The sequence below is a fragment of the Corapipo altera genome, unplaced genomic scaffold (assembly GCF_003945725.1).
Source record: "Corapipo altera isolate COAL_440 unplaced genomic scaffold, ASM394572v1 69, whole genome shotgun sequence".
NCBI classification, from domain to species: Eukaryota; Metazoa; Chordata; class Aves; order Passeriformes; family Pipridae; genus Corapipo; species Corapipo altera.
Window position 1 is genome coordinate 291555 of NW_020884908.1, and position 19716 is coordinate 311270.

The 19716-nt window shown below is 41.0% G+C and overlaps 1 protein-coding gene across 11 annotated transcripts in view; it reads left to right on the forward strand.

Moving 5' to 3' along the window:
• The window catches only part of INPP4B (inositol polyphosphate-4-phosphatase type II B), a 374654-nt gene that overhangs the window by 48808 nt on the left and 306130 nt on the right, over positions 1-19716 (forward strand). The window contains exon 1 of one of the 11 annotated variants that reach the window (XM_027652910.1): positions 14304-14607. The exons of the other annotated variants lie outside the window; for them this stretch is intronic. The gene's annotated coding sequence lies outside the window, so the exon portion shown is untranslated. Of the gene's footprint in view, positions 1-14303; positions 14608-19716 lie in introns of those variants that run through there. 11 annotated transcript variants of the gene reach the window in all.

Sequence of the window (19716 nt, forward strand, 5' to 3'; positions counted from 1 at the left end):
CACTTTCATTATCATTAACAGGCATGCTGGATTATTCATGAAAGCCCCACTCACAGAGATAAGCAGGCATTTGCCATTTATTCCTTAGTGTAACTTAACACATCACTTTTTATGTTAACTTTGTGGAAGGTATTTTGATCTTAATTGGTTTTTTTATTCACACATGACTAAGACTCTGGATCCATTTGCACCTACCCATCTAGCACTGGGTTGCAGAGCCATCCATCAGGGCCAAAATACCAGGCTGAACAAAGTGGCCTGTTTGTAGTCATCTACGTGGTTTAGATGAGGCCTGGTCAAGCTACAACACACCAGTTTGTGTTTAGCTGAAGAGCAAGTAAAAAGAGCTGAAGTAAAAGGAACACTCCATAGCAAACTTACTTCATTTATTTGAATGGGAAAAGGAAAGTACAGAGTTGAGGGAGAAAAATTATTTCTCTAGTTTTTATGCCAGAGAGGCAAAAATATATTTATGTATGGTTGCATCTTCAAATTATGATCAGTGAGGTAGTGGTAAAATTAACTGTTTTCTATTCTTGAAATCCGGTGTTTTGTGTCAACACAGGGAAAAGTGAGTGAGCTTCTATTTTGCCAAACTAGAGGAAGGCTCATTCGTTGACTTGCATTTCTTCTTGACTACAAAACTGAATGTAGTTATATGTCTGGGTTTTTTATATCCATAATATGTAAAGGTATCTCAAATAAAAAATGCATTAAAAAGTTTACACTGTTAAGGTGATAATAATAGCCCTAAATTATCTGCTTATCACCTTTAACAGGTATATAATTCAAGATGGTTGGCTGTATTTTTTTTCAGTTTTATTTCTTAGTTACTGAAGAATACCTTCATTTCTAAAGAAATAAAATAGAAAGTCCTAGAATTTGCTCTAACAAAACATTTATCCCCACTAAAATTCATGTTATTTCTATCTGACTTTAACTTGCAATACACACTACAATTCTCTATTAAACTGTATTGTATGTATAAAAATAATACCACAGGGGAGTTTTTAATAGTTTATTATTCCATGGACCTTTTCCATAAAATGCTTTATCTCTTACACACTTCCTCTCACCTTGCCTCTTTTTGATTGTTCTGCCTGCTCCCATATCTCTTCACTATTCTAATAAATGACAGTCATATCTAACAGCCAGATAAATCAGTTAAATCATTGATTTAGAGCAGACAAAAAAAAAAACAGTGCTGCAGAAACACACCTCAACAAGAGGCAGTGAAGGCTTGATTAGGTTGTTGCAAAGGGAAAAGCAGCTTCTTGGAGCTGGAGCTTCATCTGTTAAGTAGAATGATCTCTGTATAACAGCCTTATTTTCTCCAGCTCCTATTCTTCCTTGTCTTGGCTCCTGTGCTGAAACTGTTATTGTGGCAATAACAGACATTATGCTGTTTATGCTATCATCCAAATGTGAGACATGATTAGCCTGCTTGCAACATGACAATATTACAATGTTGTTTATGGCAACTACTGGCTGGGAAAGCGTATGGAAGGGAGGGACACCCTGCACTACATTACAGCTCACACTGAAGCTGAACAAGCTGCTGTGTTCCTCCCTCATGGGGAACAGAAGATCAGTTGCTTTCTCTCTCAGCCAGTATCTCTCTGAGCTTCTTTTTGGATTTTCTTTGAAAATCCAATGAGGAGAAAATAGGGACCATTGAAGCGGCATATATAATCATTGCATTTCATCTTAAAATTATAAATTTTTATGCTTGAATGTGAAGCAATAAATATGCTCAGGTTGAGCATTATGGTAAACCCACATTCCACATTGATGCAGGGAAAACAAGGCAGATTTTCTTGTTATTTCAAATTTTTGAAAGGAATCATAGATATCTCCTTCAACCATTATGCCATCATTTTATATGGGTCAAAATTGGGCCATCATCCATGGTAGCATTTCTGCTCAGTTATGGGTATTTTAAAGCCCTGCCAGTACTTCTGAGCATCTACAAATAGAGTTAAAATATGCACTTCAGCCCAGCCACCAAGTGCTTCTTTCCTAAGCATACCACTCTCATTAAAAAAAAAAAATTGTCTTTCCTTACAAGCTAGTCTTGCTTTAACACTGCATGTCAGAGACTTCAGGCTGTTATTTTGCCTGGGGATGGTTTGCTTATCTTTTGCCTTTAGTAGCTTTGCTTGATCAGTAAATAAAGGAAGTTCAGGTGCTTGATCAGTAAATAAAGGAACATGAGGAATGTTCTTGTTTTATTAAAATGGATACATAGAGATTTGTTTGTCTGTATGTAGTCCACCAGAGAATGCAATAAATACTTTTCATATATATGCTACCTGATCTCACAAACTGGAAAATGAAACAAATGCCAGGTGTGAAATATTCTCGATTCTATGTACCCAATCAGCAACTACATGTTTGATTTTAAAGGAATATTTTGACACATTTCCTGACATTGTAACCTTTTTTTATAAGGTTATAAGGTGATAACCTTTCTTAACAGCACTGTAGTGGCATGTGGGTTTATCTGAGTACCATTTCCAAGCAGCAGACTAGTTTACTACTCTTCTGTAAACCGCTTCTTCTAGAAATCCTAAAGTAAGGGGAATAAATGCCTCAGTGCTGATCAGAGTAGATTACATCTGTACTGAAATGCATAAACTTGGTATCTAAATCAACTCTCCCCCATTTTGATAGTATTTCACGTTGTGATAGCTTTTTCTGTTCATTTTTCCAACAAACATATTCACAGAAATTGTACTCTGAGATTTAAAGCATCCTATTACGTTTTATACAAACTATAACAGCACAGTAACTATCAGTCTGTAGTCTGAGGAAGCAACTGTGGTCATTGTTCTAATCTTCCATCTCCTTTGTTTATATCAAGTTTTGTCACAAGGAAAATATCATGCACCAGAATGCATCTGGCCAGAAAGCAAAGCTGCTATTGCCAATAGCTGCTGAGGTAATAAATGTCAAGGCTAAATGAAGGACTGCAACACCTTGAAGAGCATCAGATCGTATTGTGCTTCTCAGTCCTTGCTCAGATTTTGCCTTGATTATCTCTGTAGTCATATCACTTTTCCAAATTTTGTATGATTATCTTAATGGCAGTTACACAAATAAAAGCTTAACCGTACAAGAAAAGCAAACATCTGAACAGTGAATGGCAAGAAGCCCTGACATACTTCTGCCTTCCGTCATGAAACCTGTTGTTTTGCACTTCAGCGCTCCTTACTTTCCAAGATTTAATATGAAAATGAGTATGAAGAGAAATCCATTTCCATAGGTAAAAATCAAGAGAGGTGGCATTCAGAAAGTAAAGAGCCAGTGAAAGCAGTTTATAGACTCAAGCTCTTGGAGATTCATTACTAGTAGCAATATCACAGGCTTTTCCCTTGTACACTGTCATCCTATTCTCACCTTTAATTGTGAAATGCTTGTTCATTCTCCATGTTTTAACCTCTGCCCTCATTAAGGAGAGGAAAACGAATGGCTGCCTTAGAAGAAGTGCTATGATAACAAACGTTATCCAGTTTCTTCTCTAGCCAGTTTCAAATGCAGGTTAATTTTGTTCGTCAAGCCACAAGAGACACATGTTCCCCCTGTCACTTGCAGGCAAGTTGAAGCTCGTGCTGCATGTCCTCTGACTCAAGAACTCCGTTTAATCTACATCCATTATTTCTTACACATGGTAAATGTTTGGAAAAAACTTCTCCTCTGAGAGGATTATTTGAACCTAAAGGAGAATTTGTCAGCAAAAATGTAATAAACAAACTCAGAATTCCATAGTTCCTACAGGGCTTTTTCTTTGCCAATGTTTCTTCTCCATCTGCTTTCTTTCTTCATTTAAAGTACATTGCAAGCAACCTCCTCTGGCACATCACTATTAGGATATAAAATGTAGGAAAAGTAAAACATATGTGTATTCTGCAATGAGATTTTAGGGAAATCCTAAAGAAAATCAGTATTTGTCCCAATTTACATTACAGTAGGAATTCAACATTTCTATGAGAACATGAAAATCTTCCCTTAGCAGAAGGAACCATCCCCCAGATTCCCTTAGCAAAGGCTGCTGGACGATAACCCTGTGGAAACCAATATTTGCTTCCCTTCCTCCAGTCTCACCCTTGGTTCCCCATGAAATGTTTTAGGGTTGATTTGAATCACAGAATCAAAGAATATTCTGAGTTGGAAGGGACTCATCAGGATCATCGAGTCCAACTCCTGGCCCTGCACAGGACACCCCAAGAATTCCACGATGTGCCTGAGAGCACTGTCCAAACAATTCTTGAACTCTGTCAGGCTTGGTGCTGTGACCACTTCCCTGGGGAGCCTGTTCCACTGCCCAACCACCCTCTGGGGTGAAAGGACTAAAGTCTCTCCACAAAGCATGTACAGCACAGGCTTTTCTCCTCCCTTGTCCCTGACACCCTATCAACATCAAACCCTTTAAGAGCTCTGAGTAGAGAGGTGGCCACAACACTTGTCATCACACCGGCCTGAGGGTGAAGAAGTGATGGAGTGCGGCCGCAGCATTTGCCTCTGACTTGCTGTCCACCCCCAGACTTCCTTCTCAGCTCATCTCTCACTCGCTCCCCAGCCCACACCGCAGAGTTTGGCTACTTGGTTCACATTTCCTGAGGTTCTGCCGTATAATTTTCACAAGAAGTGTGAAAGGTGCAAGGTAAATCCCACCTGTGATTGGTTGGCAGGCAGCTACAAGCACATCTCTTGCAGAGTGGGTGAATCCTGTCCTTAGTCAGATGCTGCAGCTTCAGAACAGTTTAGCTGGATCCAACAGAATTTCTCTGAATTTGTCACAAGAAAAATAAACAGACTCTGACACAATGTATAAAATGTAGATGACTTAATACTTCTGTAAAAAGCTGTTTTTATTTCTTTGCCTGCTTGACTTAAAAGTAATATATGTGCAAACCACTTGACCTCACATTGTCCCTAAAAATAACAGTGAGGAAGTGGTTACAGAGTTATTAACACCATCTACACTTGCTAAAATGTTTTTTATGACCCCAAAGTTAACATCTACTTAGCAACTAATGTTAGTTAACTAGTAAAAGAGATCCCTCTCCCCCCAAAAAATCATAAATGCAAACACTATATTGTAATGGATTTATACTTTAACTGTGGAAGTTACCTTTTATTAAGCAGTCTTCACAAAAATAGTCAGTCACATAGGTTAATTTACCCTGAAACAGCTGAAATATTGTTTTAAGACATTTATCTGTAGGCAGTCAACCAAGCAAATTAACACACTCTAGAGTTGCTGTTATGTACCTACCAAATATATTTTTCTTTTGAGAAAGATCAAGAGCAAATGTTTCTCTCTAACTAGATGTGCTACATTGCTATAGCTATCCTTTGTATGTGGTTCTGCTCCAGGACACACAATCCTTTATTTTTCATGATAGCAGCAAGATACTAGAATGTTTGCAGACAAATAAATAAAGCATGGAGCTAAATATTCTTACTGTTGAGCTGCAGAAAGAGGTTCTAAAGCTACATGAGAGTAACTCCATCAAATTCAGTGGAATATTTGCATGTATCAAAATGACCTAGATAAGGAGCAGGAGACAGTTCTTGAAGCCAATCTTCTGCTAACCAGAGAAATGGCGAGATTAATTCCTGATAAAAATAGGGTCGAATTCTCATATGACCTGACATATGACTTAAATTATCTTAAATATATTCCTCTTAACATTAATAATATTTTGCTCTTGTGTAGATAATACTTTGCTCTTGTGTAGAGTCTTTGGGTGAGGATTTTAACTTGTCCTAACTACTCAATTACAGGCCAGTCTGTCCTAGACATGGAGACACAGGCAGTAGCCTGAGAGAGACTCAAGTTAAATATGGTTCCTTCTTAAGCTTTTTGATCCTTTTTAGGCCAACAATGTCATATGATTCTACTTTCTCCCAAGCTCTTTGAGGCAATCTACTGCACAGTGGTACACAAAGGAAGGTTTCCCCTGGTGCTTACCCAGACTTAATTAATTTTCCTTGGATAAAATAAGACACACAGGGCAAAATTCTGTTTTGTACCCTGAATGACACACAAATGTTGAAAGGCCAGTTATAGCTATTTTACAAGTGGGTCAGATCCATACAAATTAAGTGAAACTCTCAAAATTATGTAAAAGGTCAGTGACAAAGCTGGAACTAAACTCCACCGTCCTCACCATCAATCACCACGTAGTCATTATTTCCATTTGTTTCATTTACTTTACAGTGCAAGGCAGATGATCTTTCCAAACACAGTGGAAAAAACAGACCTCAGCCAGCAGAACATACAACCCACTTTAAGCAATGAACGTCATTAGCCCTTAGCTAGTTGATTCATGTTACACACAAGTTTCTACAGGACAGACAGGGTCAAAATCCAAAATATGTGAAAGATCAGGAGACAAGAAGTGTGGGACACAATCAGCTAGGCATATACTATGCTCTCCAAAATATTCTTTGTGTTACTGTTTGAAATGGCAGTGTGGGGAAAAGAATGCACCATTAAGCGGTGATGATTTCAGATTAAGAATTTACCCTAAGACGGGTTGCAGTATCATGCATAGACAAGAGATTGCTATTTTTGAATGGCATCAAATTGTGAATTGAAGCACACTGGGCAGAAAAATACTGCAGAGGGGTTTGAAAGTGATTGCTCATCTGTGTAGTAAAATATATCCTTTTTAGAGTCCTGCTGTGACCAGTATAAAGCGATCAGGGTCAGAGTCTGCATGTGGTCTGCCAACATGTAGGAAACAGAAGGAGGGAGAATCACTGTCCAAGATAGGGCTTGGGTACATTACAGGTACATGAATAAGTCAATAGAAAACGGTAATAGAAAGTTATCCCACAAGTAAAACTTTTCTGAAACCAAGGCAGCTGTGATTTAAAGTTTTGTCTGATTAGAACAGGTGCTAGCAGTTTTCAAATAAGGGGTGTCAGAACTGTAGTTTTCTTTGTTAAATTAGAGGAAAAGTGTGACAGCGGGAGCTCAGCAGAAGCACAGCAAGAGCAAGAGGAGTTTTCCCCTTCAAGAGATGAGATGTTGCTAATTAGCTGAATGGTGGTATCTTACCTCTGTGGCAGGCAGACAGGAGCTCCCTGATTCTGTTGCTTCTGGTATTCACAGGGAGCTGTGAGCCAGCCCCTTTCTCAGTTGTCTCTCATGAGGTGCAACAATACCTGCAACATCTAGCTATTCAAACCTGCTTGCTTACTGACTTGATCACTGGCTCTGTCTTATGAGTCCTTAGTTTTGCCAGCCCTTATGTGATATGGTTAATCTATTTTTGTTGTCAGTGACATTCCCTTGGATGCATGGATGACATATGGTGAGAGAAAAACGTGTGCTGCAAGCTTTGTGTTAGTTTCTCCGAAGGATTCCCCAGTGGTTACTCTACAGGGATGTGACAGTTTTGGAGTGTCATGGCGCAGGGCACCAGGTTTGCCCTCAGCTCTAAGGTTTTTGTTAGCATCCATGTCAGGAATCCACCTAGGAGCTGTGAAATTTAATATTCCAGGCTTTGTTTACACACACCTGCCCTGGAAAAATTGTCTGGGTCCAAGTTAAAGGCAAAAAATGCTTCAGAAATCTGCTGCTCAACAGAGCAATGGACTTGCACAAAGCAGTCCCTCAGTAATCAGCTACACCAGTCAGACCTGGAACCCCTTCCAGTGCAAGAGGGGCCTGTAAACAGAAGAAAATGCAACTTCTAAAGATTATTTTTCTATTTGCATTCACACATCATTTCTGAATGTCCTTCTTAAGCTCTAAAAACCTACTTTTATATGGAAGAAAATATCTGGTAAAGTTTCAGCTTAAATTATTTTCTTTAGTGTTCAATTGTTTACATTTCCTCAGACAAGTGTGGCATCTTCTTGAGTGCCTCTTGCTATGAATTTGCAGGGTATACGTTAGAGGATATATGTATGCAACTGTAAAAGGAAATATATATTAAAGGAGAATGGAGTTCACATAACCATTTTGTCAAGCTACAAGGTATCCTATCCCCTTGCTACTTAAATCTAGCAGGCATTTGTGAATTTTCAGTTTTTTAGATGTTGCTCATCTTCAACCAGCTGCCACAAATGAAGCCAAAATCTATTTCAAAGGAGGGTGTGAATTACTGTGTGAACTGCTCCACCAAAAGCACTGGAAAGCTCTAAGGGCTTCATTTTCTATTGCATCAAATCTTTTAATTTTCACCATCCAAATTAAAAAAACAAAAGAGCTATCATGGTTTGAGAAAAATTGTCTTCAATATAATATGATATAAATATCATACACCAGTGGAGGGCAATGGGAGTGTGAACTTGGCTGCTTTCTGCCAATTCATGCCTTTGAAAAATCAGTGAATTGGGAACAGCTGGCCATTGGCAGGGACACTCTTTTTGTAGGCATTGCTATCCCAGAGGACAGTTTTGCCTCTGAATGCTGAGGCAAAGGGAGTGTGGGATTAAATTTAGGACAAAGCCAGATCCTTTTGAGTTTTTGGCAGAGTTTTAAAGGGAGAAGATCAATAATTTTCTTCTCTGTAGGTAGGTAATGGTTATAGTTCTAACTTCTGAAAACAAAACTGTAAGTCTGAACTGTAATTTAAGGGGGTGATTGTGGGGGGGAAAAAAAGTGACATGAAACTGCTTTTAAAGCTATAGGAATGGGATTGAGTTTTGGGTTTTGAGGGTTTTTTGAGGAATTTTCTTGACAGGCTTTGGTTTGGTTTCTTGGTGGTTTTTGTTTGGGTTTTTTTGCTGAGGTTTTGTTTGGTTGGTTTTTATTTGGTTGGTTGGTTTTTGTTTGGTTGTTTTGGTGTTTTGTTTTTGGTTTTGTGTTTTGTTTTGTTTTGTGGTGGACATCAACGCAATGCTTTAAAACAGGTCTGTTCTGGCAGTGTACAAACCTTCCTTGAAATTCAGTCTACACAGGGGATGTGAAAAAAGCAATGGTGAAATCTTGTCAGCAAGTAGGGAACCACGTATTGCTTCCATTTCAGCTTGTCTGATGACTTTATTGTTTTAGACAGTAAACTAACTGCTGGTTTGGCCTTTCACCTTCTGTCCCAAACAAGTATTGCCGAAAGATATTGAAGTGTTTTTGCCTTGTGAGATAAAATAGAGCAGTGTGATTTTTTGGCAGAGGTTAAGTGTCCAACATCAAGTAACAGGGCGTTTGGCCTGAAAGATGGCATGCAGTACCAGTAGACCTAATAAAAACTATGACTTTTGCCATGTTCATAGGTCACTAAAAGACCCTGAAGTCTACAGAATTTGTACTAATGGAACTGGTCCAATAATTTACCCATTTACCTTGACTCTCTTAAGCTTTGCATGCTGTACAATCATTTGTACTGCTGCAAAGTGAACAGAAAATGAAATTAAAACCCTTTCTCTTTTTCTTTTTTTTTTTTTTTTTTTTTTTTTTTTTTTTAAGCTGCCACCTCACATTATTTAATGCAAGATCTGCATATGATTGTCTTCCCTGGCAAACCTGATCCAGATTTGGCCTGGGCACACAACTGCATTATTGTTGAAGTATGCCAGAGCATATGATATAGGAGTTACACAAGTTTTAAGAGATTGTACCTCACATAGAGGCTATTATGGTAAAGTCTCTCCATTAAAATGTTTTGAGTAACATAGGAGGCTTATGCCGTTCAGCATTTTGTGTTGTACAAGTATGATATTTCCAAGGTCATATTAGTGATAAAATCACATTTGCTGTCCTTTGGAGCTCTGCTTCTTGTTCCTCGGTTTTATACAAAACTTCGCACAGCAACAAATATTGAAACTGCGAGAAAATACTATTGAAAAAGAGAACAATAATAGTCCAATAGTGCTCTGTCTGGGATTTCTATGACTGACTTTTTCCTGAAAGTGGAGCAAGAAGCGAAGTTACTGTTCAGATTGGCATTGATGATAAACATTTGCATGATATATCCAATGCATGGAAAAACACTAGGGTTACTTTGTTACAATCATTCCCTACTTGTACAACAAACACAATAAATATTGCCAAGGTGTAAAGGAAGCAAAATCTATTTGCTCAGCCCAAAACTTCATTTTGGTTTGGTTTTTTTTATTATTTGCACTACCCCCATCTCTCATTTGGTACACAGTGTGATACTGTCTCTGCAGTTGCTTTCTCCAGTGGTTCTGTATTGGTTTTCCTCAAAGTCTTTTGATGAAAAGCCTGTGATCATTCCAGATAACTGAGGAAGTGTTTTCCTCTGACATTGCTTTATTCCGTATTTGGTAGTGTGGTATTTGTCTCAATTTCAGTTTCACCTCCACCACATTTGTTATCCAGCTCTTCCTCTGGGGGGTGTTCGTCCTGCAGGTTGTTTTATGTTGGCAGTGGCCTGCACAGGCCTCACTGGAGCCAATGTTACAATATATTGCCCGCGCAGAACAACCCACAAAGTCATGACTTGGATTTGTTCAGTAACGCATGGTTTGCAGTCACCCTGCACAAACTCGTTCACCATCTTCTTGCTTCTCCTGCAGTCATTCTATAGCTGCACTGTAATATGTATATTTGGTATAAATTGCAATATTTAGATCAACAGGGTAGCTTTTTGCACACGCTGGTCATCCACGTAAGTAACAAGGTGTGAGGCACCGAGAGCCACACTGTAGTTCACGGTCACTGATTCTGTTTGTGTAGAGCCTGACATAGTTCACAGATTTCAATTTTGTGCAGTAATCTACAGTGACACTGTTATGCAGGAAGCTGTACCAGTCAAGTTCAGTCCTGCTAGGATGTGGTTTTTGCTGATTTTCATTTGGTGCTTTAGGTTTTTGTTCAGTGTCAGAAGCATCCTTTGGTTTCAGGCAGGTTTGTTGGTTCCACCATGACTTTAAGGGGTGGAAGTGATCAGCCACTGATGGGGGAATGGTTTATCCATTCATTAGGATTCTATTTTTGATTCCCTAGTTCTTTGCATTTAAAAAGCAGGTATAAATTCAACCATCTTGGCTTTGTTGTGGTTAGTATGGAGAAGCAATGCTATGCAGTCATATATACTTAACCGTCTGGAGAACGAGCAGCCTTGGATTTTTACCCTAGCTGTGCCTTCAAAGATGTTTCATTGCTCAGGAATACAGAATAGTTTAGATCCTCTTCAGTCCCTCTTTGATTCTGAGCCTAAATTTAACTCCTCTGCCTGACACAGCCCTGTTTCCTCACAAGGTCAGCATGACAGCCCCAATTGCATTTGGTGTACATGGACTCCTTTCCCTTGGTAAACTGTTACAGAGAATGCACATCAAAGATAACATAAAAAGAGCTTCTTGAAAACAAACCCTTTCTATCCATCAAAATGTACTCCAAGCAAAGGCCTACAACAATAAATATTTGCATTTCTTCTTGCTTAGACCTTTGCCTTTCCTTGAAAGCTTAGTAAATTCCAATCAACCTTGTTATTTCCCTCTGTGCACTGGGAGACTCTGATTGCTTGCTAGAGCTTTTCCAGTAGAGAGGCTCTACTCCAGCAACTGACAGGCCATTAAATTCTACTTCTTTCTCTCATCCTGAAGTTCTTCAATGACTTATTGTTCTCATTGATCCCAAACCTTGGCCTTGGAAATAGTAAAGCTTGCTAGCCAGATTGGATCTGGCTAGCAGAGCAGGGGTATTCTCCAATAGCTCTATGCATTGTCCCCTTAGGAAGTCTTAAGTCTATCACAGTCTAATTTCTTGTTTGCTTTTTCCCTCACCTTCTCAGCCTCACCTTTTTCACTAAGTGAGAGACTCCTGATAAAGACTTAATACTTATAAGGTGGAATATAGGATGTTATGCATAGGACTTGGGGAGATAGCAGAAAGGAAGATTTCAGAGCAATAAGCGCATTGATTTGGAAGATGGTGGGAAATAGCAGAAAGATATTAATAGCAAAAAAACCCACCACAGCAGGGGCTTTATATTAATTTTTCTTCTCCTACTGCAGATGTCTGCTAAAGTCTGGGCTTCAGACGCTACTTTCCATATACCAGAATGAGGTGAATTATACAGTCAAGTACTTTGTCAGGTTGGTGTCGCGTCTTCTAATGGCTCAAGTCTGCACTGCTTTTTTGAGAATGCTTTTATAGCTTGTCTGAAGCTTTCTGCTACATTTATTACAAAGCACAGGTATAGGTAGGCTAAAATTTTCAAGCCTGAGTGGATCCAGTTAGACACCCTAAATCCATATCTAAGCATTTAAGGAAATGTGATTTTTCAGAGGTAGGGAGCATTGAAATACATTTGAAATCATTTTGAGCCTGGTATTTTTGAACATTAGGTGACATTTTTTATGCTTAAGTGTAATTTCAAGCTCTGAAAATTTTGACTGTATGACAAAGGAGAGTTTTAGAACATATATCAAATTTGAAACATTTCAGAGGGGGATAAAACTCTGATTATCTTGTATATTTTTTCCATATTGACATGGGGCAGGTTTTTGAACAGGTATCTTCCAGTAACATCTTGAATTTTCATGTAAGACTAATCTAAAAATCAGCCTTTTTCCTTCCTGTGGTCTGCAGTGTGAGTGGCTGTACAACATTCTTGCCCAAGAAAAAAATGTTCTTCAAGAGTGTATTTTTGATAACTGCTCTTGTATGTTCAGTGCTATACATATTTAAGGTTTCATTACTGAAATAAGTAAGCAGGGGCTCTCATAGCAATTCTTTCCAAATTTAGCAGGCTGTCACTTTTATAGGCTTTGTCCTCAGTTCTGAACACATCTAAGAGCTTGGGATTGCTTTCATTTGAAAAGTCACCACGGGCTAAACCTCAAGAGCATTCAATTCTTAAGGGAGTACAGAGAAAGAAGCAGCCTATACAATTGAAATATACGTAGCCAAGTTTTCCAAGTTCCCTGTTCACCAGCTGGATTGTCATTGGTGGCACTCTGAATCTGCTGGTACTAATTCCTGTGCTGGTAGGATCTTTTCTGCTATGTGTTACACTATGGAGCATTAAAAATCGAACAAGAAGGAAGACTGTGAAGAAATTCCTGTTGAGAGAAGCAAAGTATTGTTCATGAGAGATACTCAAAGGACTAATCTCTGAATTGAAAAGGCAGTTTCACTTCGTTAGGATGGTTCATTCAATATGAGCCCGACTCTGCACACATTTATGCACGAGTAGCTTTATGTAAATAGGTAGTTCCATCAAGCTAGGTTTTTGTGTATTACTTTGTTTGAACAAGGTCAAATATCTGTATTGTGCCTTCTTAGAGTTTTCCTTTCAATTTTGCATAGCTTATAATGTATGTATATGGTTAGCTCCCATCTTTGTGTCTCTGCTTTCAGCTTTGTGTGCCTATACCTCTGTTTTGACATCGAGGTCTTGAAGCTGAATCAGTCTTGCTTGGCACAGATCATTGTTAGGCTTTGTCCTCGTACCTTGTAGATGACTGCAGCTATTACAACACAGGAAACACTAAATCCAACCCTGTAACAAATGCTATTGAGTAGGGTAAGGCAGCTGTCTAATCTGTATTAACTTGAGTTGCTTGGAGAATGATGGTGTAGGAGTGAGTTAACACTGCTCAAATCCCAGACGGTGTCCTGCAATAATGCCCAGGCAGTCTCAATAGGATTGACTGAAGTTTGAAATACCAGAGCTTATCTAACTACAAGAGAAATTTAAAAAAAATTGGATAATATGATGATTGTTATCAAGTGAGTAAGACACTTGAGAAATTACTTGTCTTAATTCCTCTGTTGCCTCACACACAAAACCAATTTTCAGAATGCCGTGGGTCGAAGGCCGAGTGTATGGATGCCATTAGCACTTTGTTGGAGGTGAAGCCCTCCCACCTTTCTCCCTGACAGGACGGTGCATCCCTCATCGCCCACGCCCCAAACTTTAGCAGCCGGTAGGCAGCCGACCCGGCGGCTCCGAGGAGCCTCTCGCTTGCCTCCTGGGGAGCCCCCGCTTCCATCTCCGTGAGAGGGAAGTGACTAACACTTCCCCGGGTCATGCCACCCTCCCCTGAGCCACAGTGCTCCGGGAGGTGCCGATCCGAGGCTCGTTCCCCTGCAGCGACCCCCTCCAGGTCCGACCGTCCCCTCGGGCCGGGCGGGCTCCCGCCACCGCCTCCCAGCCCCCGGCAGAGGCGGCCGCGGAGGCCGGGCTCCCTCTGGGCGGCAGAAGGTGAATGGCAAGCGGCGGCTTCTCCCTCCCACACCCCAGTGTCGGTCTCGCCTCCTCCAGCAGCAGCAGTAGCGGGTCACCTCTGCGCGGCTGAGCCGAGCCGCGCCGCGCTGCCTGCTGGCCGCAGGGCTGCCGGGGAGGCGGAGGCGGCTCCCCTTCGCCGCCGCGGGCTCCGGGGCCGCCGCCGGGCTGCGGTGACATTGGGAGGAGACTCCCGGGGGTGGTGGCACCGGGGGCAGGAGCGCCCGTGCCCGCGGCCAGCGCCAGCCGCACCTCGCCCTCCCGGCGGCAGGGGCAGGGAGCGGGCTGGGCTCCGCTCCGGCTGCCCGGGCGCGCAGCCCTTCATTTCCTCTCGCCGTCCGTCGCGCTGCTGGAGGCTCCGGACTATAAATAGCAGCTCGCCAGCTGCCCAGCGCCTCCCGCACGCAGCGGGGGAAAGTGCCGCGCCGGCCGCCCCGCCGCCGGACAGGTAACGCCGCCCGGGCGGGGCGCGGGGGGCTCGTTCCGCGGGGCGAGGGGCTTTTGTTTCCTTGTTTTGCCCGCTGGCTCCGGCGCGTCAGGAGAGATTAAAAGCCGCGAATCGGTTCCGGCAAAGTCCCTCCCTTTTTATTCCCTTATCAAGTTTCTTAAGGTTACAGCCCGCCGGGCGCGCAGCCCTGGCAGCGGGAAGTGGGGGCGCGTTCGCCGGGAGCCCGGCGAGCGGTGAATCCGGCCGGGAGCGCTCCGGGGGCGGCCGCCGCTCTCCCGCCCCCTCTGCGCCGGGGCTGAGGGAAGGAAGGTGTCCCCGCCGCCCCGGGGACCCCTGCCCGGCCCGCCGCCTCCCTCTCCGGGGATCACCGCGGGTGCGGAAGGCCCGAGCTGCCGGGGCAACTTCCAGCCAGGACCCGCCGGGGATCTCCCCTACTTTCTCCCGACGGCGGCGGCGTTGCCCGCCGGGGAGCTCGGGTGCCGCCTTGGCCGCCGTGCCGGCCCCCGCCGTGCCGCTCCGGCCGTGGTCCCTCCGAAGGGGCTTTAGGGGGGTCTCGAGAACGTTGCCTGCAAAGGTTTTCTGTCACCTTCGGAAGTTGGGGGTACTTGGGCGAGGAGGCGGGTAGCGGGTTCAGTAGGTGAAGCTAAAGGGTTAATTCGGTGGAGTAATTGAGCTATAGGATCCCCATCCCCATCTTGCAAAGAGCAGCGTCTGCTGAGATGTAATGGAAACCACAAGAAAGGTATTACAGATAATTAAGTTGAGCAGAGTTGTAACTTGAAATTGTATCAACCAGAAAAGGGGGTATGGGAAATGATGTTTGATTTCTGATCTGTGATCCAGTAGGCTCTGTTTTCTTTTTCCCGAAATGACACAGAGATTTTGAAGCATGGATGGCAGAGCCTGGGACTCCTGTCTTGCTTGGTCCCCAAAACTAACCCATTGGCTTAGCTGAAATAGAACTAACAGGATGAAGTCTTTGTGGAGTTGTGTTTTCATCTGATGCATAATTATGTTTCCATCTCTCTTCCTTGCCAGAAGAAATTTACTTGTTTATTTACCCATTAATGATGTGTTAAAATAGATATACTAAAATCAGACCATACATATGCCATTTAAATCTGGCTCTGAATCTCAAAGACGAGAAAGATTTTTCAGTCTTCACTGGCTTGCAGGCACTCTCTATATTTAAATGATGTCTACATAGCAAGAATGATGGGGGGGAATGTCTCTTTCTCGGTCTGTATCAAAGCAAGAGTTCATGTAAATAATTGGTTACTAATAAAACTTCTTATATTCAGATAAGTACTTGGAAGTGTTATAGCAGTCTTTAAAAAGGTGTTTTTCTAGTCACTTGATTTTTTTTAATGTTGTTTTTATTTTACTTGATTAAATTTGAGCTAGCTTTAAAGCCCTGCAGTATCTTAGGGTTTTTTTGTTCTGTGAACCTGTATATTGAATGGAGTTTGTGTATGTAAGCCCTCATTACTGTATCTACCCATGCAGGGCTGAATGCTGTTTACTTCACACATTTTGATAAGTCCGGTGAAATTAAGATACAATTAACAAGATTAATATGAACATCAATTAGTCCTGTGAGATTTTTACAGCCCTGAGGGCATTAGTGAGAGCATGTGGCAGTGTTACTACTTCAGAGCCCTATTTTTGCTTTTTTCCCCTCTGCTTTCTGACAGTTTCTGCAGTGCTCATGATAAGATTAAACCTTCCTTTAAAATAAATCTCTTACTGGCTTTCTTGGACTAACTGAGTTTTGAGTTCCAGTTCTCCATGGGTTCCTCAAACCTTGCAAGTACTGCTGATTTTTCTTTTGGGTTGGCTTCTCTTTCTCTGGAGAGACTTATCTATGAGGCTACCTTAGTTCTTTTTGATCAAACAAATCTGTGTTCCTCAGGCTAAGGTATATCAGTTTGACCAGGTGTATCCAGGTGCCTTCTACAGATCCTCCTTTATGATCTGTGGTCTCCTTGTCTTCTGATCTGACCGGATGATTTCAGAACATCAGGTGAAGGTTTTGTGAATCAAAAATGCAAGATTAATGCTGTGTTTAGTACCTAGAAGTCTACTGTACTGTAAGAAGAAAAAAAAAAAAAAGCCAGTGAAAACCACACCAGTAGAAGATCTGCCTGGAGCATCGAAGTCAGCCTGCAGAGGCCAGTGCTGCTGGCTGACAGTAATGAGTGCAGGCTGTGAGTTAGTCTGCAGGTGAAGTAATTGTTTCGATAGGCCTAGGCCTAAAATTCACTGTGAATTTTGAGGCCAATGAGTGGGATTGATAGGTCTGCTGAATTATTTAGCTTGTTATGGATACGTATTTTTAGCGTATGACTTGTGCAGAGAAATATGAAAACCATACTTTTTGGGTTCATGTAACAGAGTTACAAGAGAAAGTAAAATAGTTTGCTAACAAAGACAAACTGAAAGGTGGACAATTACTCCCAACAGCAATGTTTCTTTAAAATTTATGATAACTTGAACTAGCATTCCTTAACATTTGGGCTATGTTTCTCTTCCTAATTTATATTTTCATAATCTTTCCTGTATGCCAAATGCTCTGACTGATGGAAATTTTTAGGAAGGGCTATTTTTGTTTGGCTTATTAAATATCTTGTATTACACTAATATTTTATTGTTATTGTTGATGAATGGTAAATGTTATTTATTACACTTTTGAGGAAGAATTCCTTCTTCCAAAGCAATCTGGGCTGGTATAAATCAAATTCTATGAAATACTTTTCCTTGGCTTTTTAAATTAACTTGTAAATCTCGCTTTGCGTGTCAAAACGTGGGGCAGAGGGAAGGCTGAAATGTTACTTGGGGTGAGCTGGCAGTTCTGGCCTCACCAAGCCTTAGGTCTTATCTACTACTTGCCTTGGGTTTAGGAGCCCTCCCCACACTTCCTGATATCACCTACAAACCTGGCAATCTCACTACAAATTTGTCCTGGATTATCCATCTCTTTATTTGGCAGCAGTCACAGTTGATTTTGCTCTTGCAGTCTTTAAGATTTTTTTTTTTTTTTTTTTAAGGGAATGCCTAATTCCTCCTTAACTCTACCAGATACAGATCTGATCAGTTAGCTTCTCAGGTTTTCCTCTCCTGGATAGTTGATCTGTTACAGAAAACCTGAGGTAAACCTTGAAGGGCCGGCTGGATTGCACAAGATTGGAGTTGGCCTTCAGCTCACAGATGTCTGCACGGTGATAGAAGATTTTAATTAAGAAGACTTGCTCGTCTTCATACAAAATGCACACTGACACTTCTAAAAGGGAGTTGAGGTTGTGAATTTCAGTTTCCTGCTCTTTGGAAGGCTGTGCTTACTTCTTGGCAGCTGAATAGTAAGGAGAGAAAAAAATGTATAAGTTAGTGATGGAGAATTCTTTAGTGCATTTCCCCCATAGTCTGCAATGGTAGATTCAGTTGATTTGTCCAGGTCAGCAGCAAGTCATTTTGGGGAAGAAGATTTTTTCCCCATTCCTTCTGTCATCATAAATTAATTAAATATAGGCAGAATCTCAAACAGCAAATCAGATTTATATAATCCATTCTACTGTGAAAATTGCTGTTAGGAGACAGGATATGTTGTCTGTCTTCCAAGTCTTGTGCACCTTTTTGGCAAGATATACTGAGATAACATATTGAAAAGTGAAATGGGCATCTTATGCTGTACATGGTATGATTATTAATTTGTCTTAAGAGGGAGTGAAGAGAACAAATTGTGTTCACTTATTCTGTAGATTTTTCGAGTTGACAATGATAAAGTTTGCTTCCATGCTTCAGCGATGGGGTTTGAGTTGTTTGATGTCAGTATCTTTAGTGGGACTTCTAAAACATGTAGAGTTATTTCTGCTTCTCCAGTGTTACAGATCCCACCCTTCTGAATCCAGAAGAGACTGGGTAAGACAGTTCTCTGTTTACAGTAGTTTCAGCTCTGTATCTGCACAGGAAGTTTAATATTGCTTTCCATGGGTTTGGATGCTAATAGGCTTTTTGCCTCAGCCTGACAAACTAAGCTTCTTCCTATTTGTGAGTGAATTTGCCCCATAAATTCCCTTAGATTGTTTTTAATGTTGAAGAATGCTCTTTTTAATGAAAATGTATAGGATAGCACAAGCTAAAGGTGCTTACTTGACATAGTATATTGGCAAAGTTATTAAATATGATGCTATTTATTGAGATCACTTTGGCAGGCTGAGTTTGTGTTCTGTTACTGGGTGTCATGGCATTAAAAATCAAATTAATCTGTGCTATATTGATGGATGGTTTTTGTTTTGTTGTAAATCCCATTTCTGTGATCTGCCCTACGCTGTGACCTCAGTGAACATTTTTCCCAAGTACAGTCAGTCTTTGCTAAGCCAGTCTAGGGAGCGTTTTTCTTAAAATTAACATATATACATAACTAAAGCACTTCAATTTATATCAATTTCTTTAATTCTGTTAGCTGTACGCTTGTCAGTAGGAGTTTCTTGCTGCAAAAACACTAATTTGGCAAACAGAGTGAAATCTCAATATGAGGCACCAGAAAGACACTTTTTTTTATTGTAACTGTAAGAGGTGGATATGTAATGGACAATGAAGAGGAAGCAAGTCTTGCCGGAAGCAAACCTTTATTATATTTTGACAGTTTTTCATGTACCATCAGGCTTTTGTATTGTTTGTTTAGTTATGGAGTGTGAACTTGTCATATTATAGCAATACTAGTAACATGCACTGAACTTAGGGCATGTATTTCTGTTAAAAAAATGGCTCAAACCCATGAAAATGGGTCTTAAATCTAGGTATTAAATGTGACTTGGTATCTTGTGTATTTGTGGCTGTGCAAACAGAGCATTAACCAGGATCCATCAACTCCCTGGTGTCATATGGTGTTTCTATTCCAGCAGTAACAGGTTCTGTTTGCCTTGTGTTTGTGTAAATGGCTAAAGAAAACAGGTATGAGCAGAACTGAGTTTTAGAAGATGAAATAACTTTCTCTGCTACAGGGGCAGAATTTTGGAATAAACGCCTTTATTGGGTTATTCCATTTAACTCTAAATGAGAACAGAGTTTGGTACACAGAGCAGGAGATACTGCATTTGACGTTCACAGTAG